The 12,501-nt window shown below is 58.9% G+C and overlaps 1 protein-coding gene across 1 annotated transcript in view; it reads left to right on the top strand.

Moving 5' to 3' along the window:
- The window catches only part of LOC144953763 (beta-1,4-galactosyltransferase 2-like), a 66,074-nt gene that overhangs the window by 43,367 nt on the left and 10,206 nt on the right, over positions 1–12,501 (top strand). The window lies entirely within an intron of this gene.

The raw sequence follows: 12,501 nt of genomic DNA, 5'->3' as shown, positions 1-12,501 counted from the left end.
CCACTGCACCACCACTCCCCACTCATACACACACAGTGCCCTAACCACTGCACCACGAATCCCCACTCACACACACACAGTGCGCTAACCACTGCACCACCACTCCCCACTCACACACAGTGCGCTAACCACTGCACCACCACTCCCCACTCACATACAGTGCGCTAACCACTGCACCACCACTCCCCACTCACACACACAGTGCGCTAACCACTGCACCACCACTCCCCACTCACACACACAGTGCGCTAACCACTGCACCACCACTCCCCACTCACACACACACAGTCCGCTAACCATTGCACCACCATTCCCCACTCACACGCACACATTGCGCTAGCCACTGCACCACCACTCCCCACTCACACACAGTGCGCTAACCACTGCACCACCACTCCCCACACACACAGAGCGCTAAACACTGCACCACCACTCCCCACTCACACACACACAGTGCGCTAACCACTGCACCACCACTCCCCACACACACAGTGCGCTAACCACTGCACCACCACTCCCCACACACACACAGTGCGCTAACCACTGCACAACCACTCCCCACTCACACACACAGTGCGCTAACCACTGCACCACCACTCCCCACTCACACACACAGTGCGCTAACCACTGCACCACCACTCCCCACTCACACACAGTGCGCTAACCACTGCACCACCACTCCCCACTCACACACACACAGAGCGCTAACCACTGCACCATCACTCCCCACACACACACAGTGTGCTTACCACTGCACCACCACTCCCCCCACACACACAGTGCGCTAACCACTGCACCACCACTCCCCACAAACACACAGTGCGCTAACCACTGCACCACCACTCCCCCCCACACACAGTGCGCTAACCACTGCACCACCACTCCCCACTCACACACAGTGCGCTAACCACTGCACCACCACTCCCCACTCACACACACACACAGTCCGCTAACCATTGCACCACCATTCCCCACTCACACACACACAGTGCGCTAACCACTGCCCCACCACTCCCCACACACACACAGTGCGCTAACCAATGCACCACCACTCCCCACTCACACACACACAATGCGCTAACCACTGCACCACCACTCCCCACTCATACACACACAGTGCCCTAACCACTGCACCACGACTCCCCACTCACACACACACAGTGCGCTAACCACTGCACCACCACTCCCCACTCACACACACACAGTGCGCTAACCACTGCACCACCACTCCCCACTCACATACAGTGCGCTAACCACTGCACCACCACTCCCCACTCACACACACAGTGCGCTAACCACTGCACCACCACTCCCCACTCACACACACAGTGCGCTAACCACTGCACCACCACTCCCCACTCACACACACACAGTCCGCTAACCTTTGCACCACCATTCCCCACTCACACGCACACATTGCGCTAGCCACTGCACCACCACTCCCCACTCACACACAGTGCGCTAACCACTGCACCACCACTCCCCACACACACAGTGCGCTAACCACTGCACCACCACTCCCCACACACACACAGTGCGCTAACCACTGCACAACCACTCCCCACTCACACACACAGTGCGCTAACCACTGCACCACCACTCCCCACTCACACACACAGTGCGCTAACCACTGCACCACCACTCCCCACTCACACACAGTGCGGTAACCACTGCACCACCACTCCCCACTCACACACACACAGAGCGCTAACCACTGCACCATCACTCCCCACACACACACAGTGCGCTTACCACTGCACCACCACTCCCCCCACACACACAGTGCGCTAACCACTGCACCACCACTCCCCACAAACAGACAGTGCGCTAACCACTGCACCAACACTCCCCCCCACACACAGTGCGCTAACCACTGCACCACCACTCCCCACTCACACACAGTGCGCTAACCACTGCACCACCACTCCCCACTCACACACACACACACAGTCCGCTAACCATTGCACCACCATTCCCCACTCACACACACACAGTGCGCTAACCACTGCCCCACCACTCCCCACACACACACAGTGCGCTAACCAATGCACCACCACTCCCCACTCACACACACACAGTGCGCTAACCACTGCACCACCACTCCCCACACACACAGTGCGCTAACCACTGCACCACCATCTCCCAACACACACACACAATGCGCTAACCACTACACCACCACTCCCCACTCACACACACAGTGCGTTAACCACTGCACCACCACTCCCAACACACACACACACAGGGCGCTAACCACTGCACCACCACTCCCCTCACACACAGTGTGCTAACCACTGCACCACCAATCCCCACTCACACACACAGTGCGCTAACCACTGCACCACCACTCCCCACTCACACACACACAGTGCGATAATCACTGCACCACCACTCCCCACTCACACACACAAAGTGCGCTAACCACTGTACCACCACTCCCCACTCACACACACACAGTGCGCAAACCACTGCCCCACCACTCCCCACACATACAGTGTGCTAACCACTGCACCACCACTCCCCACACACACACACAATGCGCTAACCACTACACCACCACTCCCCACTCACACACACAGTGCGTTAACCACTGCACCGCCACTCCCCACTCACACACACACAGTGCGCTAAACACTGCACCACCACTCCCAACACACACACACACACAGGGCGCTAACCACTGCACCACCACTCCCCTCACACACAGTGTGCTAACCACTGCACCACCACTCCCCACTCACACACACAGTGCGCTAACCACTGCACCACCACACCCCACTCACACACACACAGTGCGATAATCACTGCACCACCACTCCCCACTCACACACACAAAGTGCGCTAACCTCTGTACCACCACTCCCCACTCACACACAGTGCGCTAACCACTGCCCCACCACACCCCACTCACACACACACAGTGCGATAATCACTGCACCACCACTCATCACTCACATACACACAGTGCCCTAACCACTGCACCACCACTCCTCACTCACGCACACAAAGTGCGCTAACCACTGCACCACCACTCCCCACTCACACACACAGTGCGCTAACCACTGCACCACCACTCCCCACTCACACACACACAGTGCGCTAACCACTGCACCACCACTCCCCACTCACATACAGTGCGCTAACCACTGCACCACCACTCCCCACTCACACACACAGTGCGCTAACCACTGCACCACCACTCCCCACTCACACACACAGTGCGCTAACCACTGCACCACCACTCCCCACTCACACACACACAGTGCGCTAACCACTGCACCACCACTCCCCACTCACACACACACAGTGCGCTAACCACTGCACCACCACTCCCCACTCACATACAGTGCGCTAACCACTGCACCACCACTCCCCACTCACACACACAGTGCGCTAACCACTGCACCACCACTCCCTACTCACACACAGTGCGCTAACCACTGCACCACCACTCTCCACTCACACACACACAGTGCGCTAACCACTGCACCACCACTCCCCACACACACAGTGCGCTAACCACTGCACCACCATCTCCCAACACACACACACAATGCGCTAACCACTACACCACCACTCCCCACTCACACACACAGTGCGTTAACCACTGCACCACCACTCCCAACACACACACACACACAGGGCGCTAACCACTGCACCACCACTCCCCTCACACACAGTGTGCTAACCACTGCACCACCAATCCCCACTCACACACACAGTGCGCTAACCACTGCACCACCACTCCCCACTCACACACACACAGTGCGATAATCACTGCACCACCACTCCCCACTCACACACACAAAGTGCGCTAACCACTGTACCACCACTCCCCACTCACACACACACAGTGCGCAAACCACTGCCCCACCACTCCCCACACATACAGTGTGCTAACCACTGCACCACCACTCCCCACACACACACACAATGCGCTAACCACTACACCACCACTCCCCACTCACACACACAGTGCGTTAACCACTGCACCGCCACTCCCCACTCACACACACACAGTACGCTAAACACTGCACCACCACTCCCAACACACACACACACAGGGCGCTAACCACTGCACCACCACTCCCCTCACACACAGTGTGCTAACCACTGCACCACCACTCCCCACTCACACACACAGTGCGCTAACCACTGCACCACCACACCCCACTCACACACACACATTGCGATAATCACTGCACCACCACTCCCCACTCACACACACAAAGTGCGCTAACCACTGTACCACCACTCCCCACTCACACACAGTGCGCTAACCACTGCCCCACCACACCCCACTCACACACACACAGTGCGATAATCACTGCACCACCACTCATCACTCACATACACACAGTGCCCTAACCACTGCACCACCACTCCTCACTCACGCACACAAAGTGCGCTAACCACTGCACCACCACTCCCCACTCACACACACAGTGCGCTAACCACTGCACCACCACTCCCCACTCACACACACACAGTGCGCTAACCACTGCACCACCACTCCCCACTCACATACAGTGCGCTAACCACTGCACCACCACTCCCCACTCACACACACAGTGCGCTAACCACTGCACCACCACTCCCCACTCACACACACAGTGCGCTAACCACTGCACCACCACTCCCCACTCACACACACACAGTGCGCTAACCACTGCACCACCACTCCCCACTCACACACACACAGTGCGCTAACCACTGCACCACCACTCCCCACTCACATACAGTGCGCTAACCACTGCACCACCACTCCCCACTCACACACACAGTGCGCTAACCACTGCACCACCACTCCCCACTCACACACACAGTGCGCTAACCACTGCACCACCACTCCCCACTCACACACACACAGTCCGCTAACCATTGCACCACCATTCCCCACTCACACGCACATGTAATGTAGTAACTCGGCGGGAGACGACTTCACGGGTAACACACTCTTTATTTTATCAAACTCGTTCACAGGGGACTAACACCTACTTTGTATCTCGGGTGACAAACACCCACTTAGTATCTCGGGTGACAAACACCCACTTAGTATCTCGGGTGACAACCACCCACTTAGCTACTTGGCGACTAACGCCCACTGAGCTACTCGGATGACCAACATCCACTTAGTATCTCGGGTGACAACCACCCACTTAGCTACTCGGCGACTAACGCCACTGAGCTACTCGGATGACCAACATCCACTTAGCTACTCGGCGACTAACGCCACTGAGCTACTCGGGACACTCCCTGCCCGGGGTATCCGTCTCGACTGTGGGTCCCCAGCCCGACCCACGGGGGCGTCGGACCCCGGGTCCCACAGCCTCGCCTCCGAGCCACACAGGGCCCCGGTCCCCACAAGGACGGCGGGACTAGGGGTCTCGGGGCACTAGGTCTTCAGCTCCGTCTTCGGGTCTTCAACTGGGTAACTCTCCCCGAGTGCTCTCGCGCGTCCCCCTTTATACCCCACCTGCGGACGTCGCTGCGAGCACCCACTTATTCGACCAATCGCTGGGCGCTGGCTACGATCCTCTTTTCCCACATCGCATCGTGCCTCACCACCCACGCCGCGCCGCCCCGTCATCTGTCACTCCCGGCGCGCGCGTCCACACCACGCCCACAACGCGTGCCCAACCCCGCACCCCGCGCCGCCCCGTGATCCATCACTGTCACAGTCGGCGCACGTCAATACCACCACTACATCACCCCCTACCACATAGCTCGCAGCCGACCCGGCTGCTATAAAATATACAAACCGCCCTGTGTGCCCCGTAACACAACACAACAACTAACGTAACAACACAACACGACGCGAACACTACCATCAACCAATGCCACCGCGACAATAGAACAATATATACACACCGGCGAGTGACAATAGCAATGTGTATGCCGAAAGGAAAATAAATGGAAAATTTTTTTTTTTCTTTCGACTCGTGCAGTGTCCCATCCTTTCCGAGCGTCCCTACAACGGGACATTACCCCGGCAGAGGGGAACACCGGGCGAGCTCGGTGTTGAGAAAAAAAACGTCTTCATGAAAATTGTTGTGCCCTAGCCCGAGTCCGCCTTGCTGGTCCGTCGTACGGCACCAGACGCGGTTGAACGTCCGGTGGTGCCAGCGGTTCAGAAAGACATCGGCCAGGCACCGAGGACCCGTGCGTGCCGCGGGGTTCAGGCTCCCGACGGTTAGCAGCCGTCAAGCCCGAGGCACCTGGGGGTGGGTCAGGTGGAAACACGTGAGGAGCAGCCTGCGACACCTCCCTCCCCGAGTCGACGGTCACATCACACGCCCGGTCGTTACGGCACAGAACGGGGTCACACGGTGCCGTATAGGGCTTCAGTCGGGAGGGGTGCACGTACCAACGGCGTTTTTCCCATTTAATCTGTATACTCTGGGGTCGTGCAACCCGCACAATTTCCACCGGTCCCCTCCAAGGTCTCAACAACTTGGGGGACGTAGCCAACGGTGCATGTCGACAATGCAGCCAGGCCTTATCGCCTGGTTTCCAATCATGCGTATGCACCCTCCGCTCATGCAATCTCTCGTTCGCAATTTGCCGCGACCGCGAATTCAACCTCGCCGCCTCCCGTGCTTCAGTCAATTTTGCGATATTAAATTTGATGTGGTCTGCCAATTAAGATTTTGCACGTGGCTGGGAAATCCCCAGTTGGACGTCCATGGCCGGATCGGCCTCCCGCCCATACATAAGAAAAAATGGGGAAAACCCCGTCGCCGCATGAGGGGCCATTCGATAGGCCGCGAGTACCCCCGGCACCTGTAAGTCCCAATCAACCTGATCGTCGCAGACCTGTTGGCACAACATAGACGTAATCGTCCTGTTCAGACGCTCAACCATCCCGTCAGTCTGCGGGTGGTAGGGGGAAGTACGCACTTTCATTGTACCCAACAGGTCGCACACCTCGCGCAACAAACCGCTCGAAAAATTATTTCCTTGATCCGTCAGCAAGCGTTCGGGGGCGCCCTTGTCCAAAACATAACCCTGGACGAAGGCGTCCGCCACCGCTGCAGCCGACTGGTTGGCGAGTGGCCATGCCATGGGCCATCGGGTGAAGTATTCTACGCCAACCAGCAGGAACCTATTTCCCCTCGGTGTAGCAGGAAAGGGCCCCAAGATGTCCAACGCAACCAATTCGTTTGTGCGCGAAACTTGAATGGATTGCAGCGGTGGATTAGCTGCCAATGGTGGCGGTTTTCTTTCGGCGCACCCTACGCATCCCTTAAGAATGTTCGCCACGTCGTTACCCATCCCCGGCCAATAATAGTCTCGCTGGATTAGGGCGAGCGTTTTTTGAAAACCCAGATGCATGAGCCGTTCATGAACGACCTTACCCCGCATAGCAACAGGCACAACGAGCACGTGACCCCGGGACATGTTGTCCCACTTCATCAAAAGGCCCTGTCTGCACACCCAGGAACCGACCCGCGCATCCCCTACCTCGGGAGCGCCAACTTTTCGACGTAGCGTAAGTAGGGAGCTGTCGGACATTTGGAGACGGCCCCACTCAATGAGGGGCAATGACAACAGCGAATCCCTCCCCGTGGGAGCGTCGACTCCCAATTGCACTTTGGACAAGTTAGCAGAACCGGCACACAACGAGTCCAACCACTCTGTCCCCTTATCACTTGGAGGATGCGACTCGACAGTGAAATCCGCTTGAGACACGAGCCGTTCCTCAACGGGTAGCGGCGCGGCGTGAGCCAGCACCGTTCCCTGCGCAATTTTGGCCGGCCGCGCCCCCGTATTCAGGACCCTTACGAACGGCTCACTGTCCCCTCTCACCATGGTTTGAGCAACCGCTAAGTCGAGGCCCCTTCTGGCCCTGTTAGACGGCCCCAACGGCACCCCCTGTGCCACCGCGCCCACCTCGAGTGGCTTCCTCAACCGACGGGGTACCAACATTTTCGATCCCGGGGGCACCCTTACAGTCTGAGTTGCCAGCGCCTGCACCGTCGCACAAACCGTGCGTATTTTGGTAGGGCTCGTCAAGAACGCAAGCCGCCGACCTGACGGAAGCTCAATGCAGGCCTGATCTATGAGAATTTTGATGGGCATTTTGGACAAAAAGTCCGTACCTAGCAAACAGGGAACGGCCAGCGATGATGATACAAAAATAGGGCCCGCCAATTTGATGTCACCAATGCAAATAGTCGCCCGAATCTGGCCGATGATCCCCAGGGATCCCCCATTCGCCGCATTAAATGGCACGTCTACTGGCAGAAGGGGTCTACTTTGGACGGGAAGAATGTTATAAATAAGGTCCGAGATGATGGTGGCCGACGCACCCGTGTCAACAAGCACCCGGACCTCAACCCCGTCAATGAAGCCCGTTACCACGGACGACCCGGCCGACGCAGCCACGATCCTGTGGGCCAATTCGGACCACTCGACTGCTTGCGGGCCGCGTACGGACCCCCCTCGCCGAAATGAACCCCCGGCACCCAGCCGCGAACCCCCCACCTCCAAGCGGCGACCCGAATGTGCCGTGTTTGTGGACCGAACGTGTGAGGTGCCGCGACTTGCCGGGTTTTGTTGGGATGACTTGTGGGCCTGGTCGTCGTCCCGACGTGGTCCTGTGGCGCGCTGACGCGGGGCCCGGCACCCGGCTGCGACGTGACCCCGAAGGCCGCAGTTGTAGCAGACGACGGACGTCGTTGGTTTCGGTTGCTCCAGCTTGCGGGGTGAACGTGTGGGCGAACGACCTCCCGTTCTCCACTCCCCCGGACGCGATGCAGCGAAGGCCTGCTCCTGATCCGCAGCTGGCTGAGGTTCGGCGATCGTGGCTGCCAGTACCGCGTTCCCCGCCAAATTGCAGACGACCCCCGGCCTGCGTTTGAGGACCTCGTACGCGTGAATGCTCGTGGCGATCGCCAGGGAGCAGATATCCATCTCGTCCGCCACGTTGATGGGGACCCCCAACTCGTGGGCCAACACCAGCAGCTGCTCCGTCACCATGGCGTCCTTCCCCTCCTTATCCATGCGGGGAAAAGCTGCGTCCGCCAAGGCGAGTAGTGCCGTGCGATAGGCGAGCGTCGTTTCTCCAGCCACCTTCCGCCGATCGTAGAACTGGTGGCGACACGTGGAGGGCGGCCCGAACACCTTCGCCATCAGGTGTAGTGTGGCCTGGAGCGTAGAGCGGGACGACCTTGCAGCAGATGTGAAGGCTGCAAGCGTGTCGTCGTCGAGCATCGCTGGCAACGCACGCAGGGCAGTGGTGTCGGACCACCCCGACATCTCCTGATGAGCGAGGAACCTTCGTTGGAAGGCTCCCCAGTCGCCCCCATCCGCCTTGAACGCCGACAGCGCGGGCAATCTTTGCTGGAGGACCCGATCGTCGTCGACGTCGGAGAGATTTTCCCGCGCTCCGCTGTAGTTGTGTAAAATGTCGGCTCGGTTGTCAGGCGCAAAATGGAGAGCTCCGGTGCGCGCTGATGATGTGGGCTGCGCTGAGCGGAGGTCTCCGGTCACGTGGTGTCCGTGTTTCCCGCCAATCAATGGCGGCCCCTCAAAAACGGCGGGAACTTCCAGACTTTTGGCGCGAAGCGCCTTTTGGCGGGATCCCGCCAGCCTCGCTCCTTCCTCCAACCCCGCAGCCGTTTTCTCGCCCGCTGGAACGGAGATCTCCGCCAAGATTGCAGCGGCGGCGAGCAGCAACTCCGCCAACCGGGAGTGTGTGTCTTGGAGGCTGGTGTCGGAGGCAAGCAGAGCATCGGCCATCACCGCGAGGTGCTGCATCGGCGGCCACTCCTCGTCCTCTCCTCCCGAGGTTGGTGTCCCCGGTACGCCGTCGTCGTCCCGACCTCGCTCGTGGGTACGGGTAGTCTTCCTCGTGTCCATACTTCTTGAAGACAGGTTCACTTCTGACGCCAGTTGTAATGTAGTAACTCGGCGGGAGACGACTTCACGGGTAACACACTCTTTATTTTATCAAACTCGTTCACAGGGGACTAACACCTACTTTGTATCTCGGGTGACAAACACCCACTTAGTATCTCGGGTGACAAACACCCACTTAGTATCTCGGGTGACAACCACCCACTTAGCTACTTGGCGACTAACGCCCACTGAGCTACTCGGATGACCAACATCCACTTAGTATCTCGGGTGACAACCACCCACTTAGCTACTCGGCGACTAACGCCACTGAGCTACTCGGATGACCAACATCCACTTAGCTACTCGGCGACTAACGCCACTGAGCTACTCGGGACACTCCCTGCCCGGGGTATCCGTCTCGACTGTGGGTCCCCAGCCCGACCCACGGGGGCGTCGGACCCCGGGTCCCACAGCCTCGCCTCCGAGCCACACAGGGCCCCGGTCCCCACAAGGACGGCGGGACTAGGGGTCTCGGGGCACTAGGTCTTCAGCTCCGTCTTCGGGTCTTCAACTGGGTAACTCTCCCCGAGTGCTCTCGCGCGTCCCCCTTTATACCCCACCTGCGGACGTCGCTGCGAGCACCCACTTATTCGACCAATCGCTGGGCGCTGGCTACGATCCTCTTTTCCCACATCGCATCGTGCCTCACCACCCACGCCGCGCCGCCCCGTCATCTGTCACTCCCGGCGCGCGCGTCCACACCACGCCCACAACGCGTGCCCAACCCCGCACCCAGCGCCGCCCCGTGATCCATCACTGTCACAGTCGGCGCACGTCAATACCACCACTACACACACATTGCGCTAGCCACTGCACCACCACTCCCCACTCACACACAGTGTGCTAACCACTGCACCACCACTCCCCACACACACAGAGCGCTAACCACTGCACCACCACTCCCCACTCACACACACACAGTGCGCTAACCACTGCACCACCACTCCCCACACACACAGTGCGCTAACCACTGCACCACCACTCCCCACACACACACAGTGCGCTAACCACTGCACAACCACTCCCCACTCACACACACAGTGCGCTAACCACTGCACCACCACTCCCCACTCACACACAGTGCGCTAACCACTGCACCACCACTCCCCACTCACACACACACAGAGCGCTAACCACTGCACCATCACTCCCCACACACACACAGTGCGCTAACCACTGCACAACCACTCCCCACTCACACACACAGTGCGCTAACCACTGCACCACCACTCCCCACTCACACACAGTGCGCTAACCACTGCACCACCACTCCCCACTCACACACACACAGAGCGCTAACCACTGCACCATCACTCCCCACACACACACAGTGCGCTTACCACTGCACCACCACTCCCCCCACACACACAGTGCGCTAACCACTGCACCACCACTCCCCACAAACACACAGTGCGCTAACCACTGCACCACCACTCCCCCCCACACACAGTGCGCTAACCACTGCACCACCATTCCCCACTCACACACAGTGCGCTAACCACTGCACCACCACTCCCCACTCACACACACACACAGTCCGCTAACCATTGCACCACCATTCCCCACTCACACACACACAGTGCGCTAACCACTGCCCCACCACTCCCCACACACACACAGTGCGCTAACCAATGCACCACCACTCCCCACTCACACACACACAATGCGCTAACCACTGCACCACCACTCCCCACTCATACACACACAGTGCCCTAACCACTGCACCACGACTCCCCACTCACACACACACAGTGCGCTAACCACTGCACCACCACTCCCCACTCACACACACACAGTGCGCTAACCACTGCACCACCACTCCCCACTCACATACAGTGCGCTAACCACTGCACCACCACTCCCCACTCACACACACAGTGCGCTAACCACTGCACCACCACTCCCCACTCACACACACAGTGCGCTAACCACTGCACCACCACTCCCCACTCACACACACACAGTCCGCTAACCATTGCACCACCATTCCCCACTCACACGCACACATTGCGCTAGCCACTGCACCACCACTCCCCACTCACACACAGTGCGCTAATCACTGCACCACCACTCCCCACACACACAGTGCGCTAACCACTGCACCACCACTCCCCACACACACACAGTGCGCTAACCACTGCACAACCACTCCCCACTCACACACACAGTGCGCTAACCACTGCACCACCACTCCCCACTCACACACACAGTGCGCTAACCACTGCACCACCACTCCCCACTCACACACAGTGCGCTAACCACTGCACCACCACTCCCCACTCACACACACACAGAGCGCTACCCACTGCACCATCACTCCCCACACACACACAGTGCGCTTACCACTGCACCACCACTCCCCCCACACACACAGTGCGCTAACCACTGCACCACCACTCCCCACAAACAGACAGTGCGCTAACCACTGCACCAACACTCCCCCCCACACACAGTGCGCTAACCACTGCACCACCACTCCCCACTCACACACAGTGCGCTAACCACTGCACCACCACTCCCCACTCACACACACACACACAGACCGCTAACCATTGCACCACCATTCCCCACTCACACACACACAGTGCGCTAACCACT

The sequence above is a fragment of the Lampetra fluviatilis genome, chromosome 82 (genome assembly GCF_964198595.1).
Source record: "Lampetra fluviatilis chromosome 82, kcLamFluv1.1, whole genome shotgun sequence".
In the NCBI taxonomy this organism is placed as follows: domain Eukaryota; kingdom Metazoa; phylum Chordata; class Hyperoartia; order Petromyzontiformes; family Petromyzontidae; genus Lampetra; species Lampetra fluviatilis.
The sequence above is the reverse complement of the archived record's forward strand: the minus strand, read 5'-3'. Positions and strand labels throughout refer to the sequence as shown.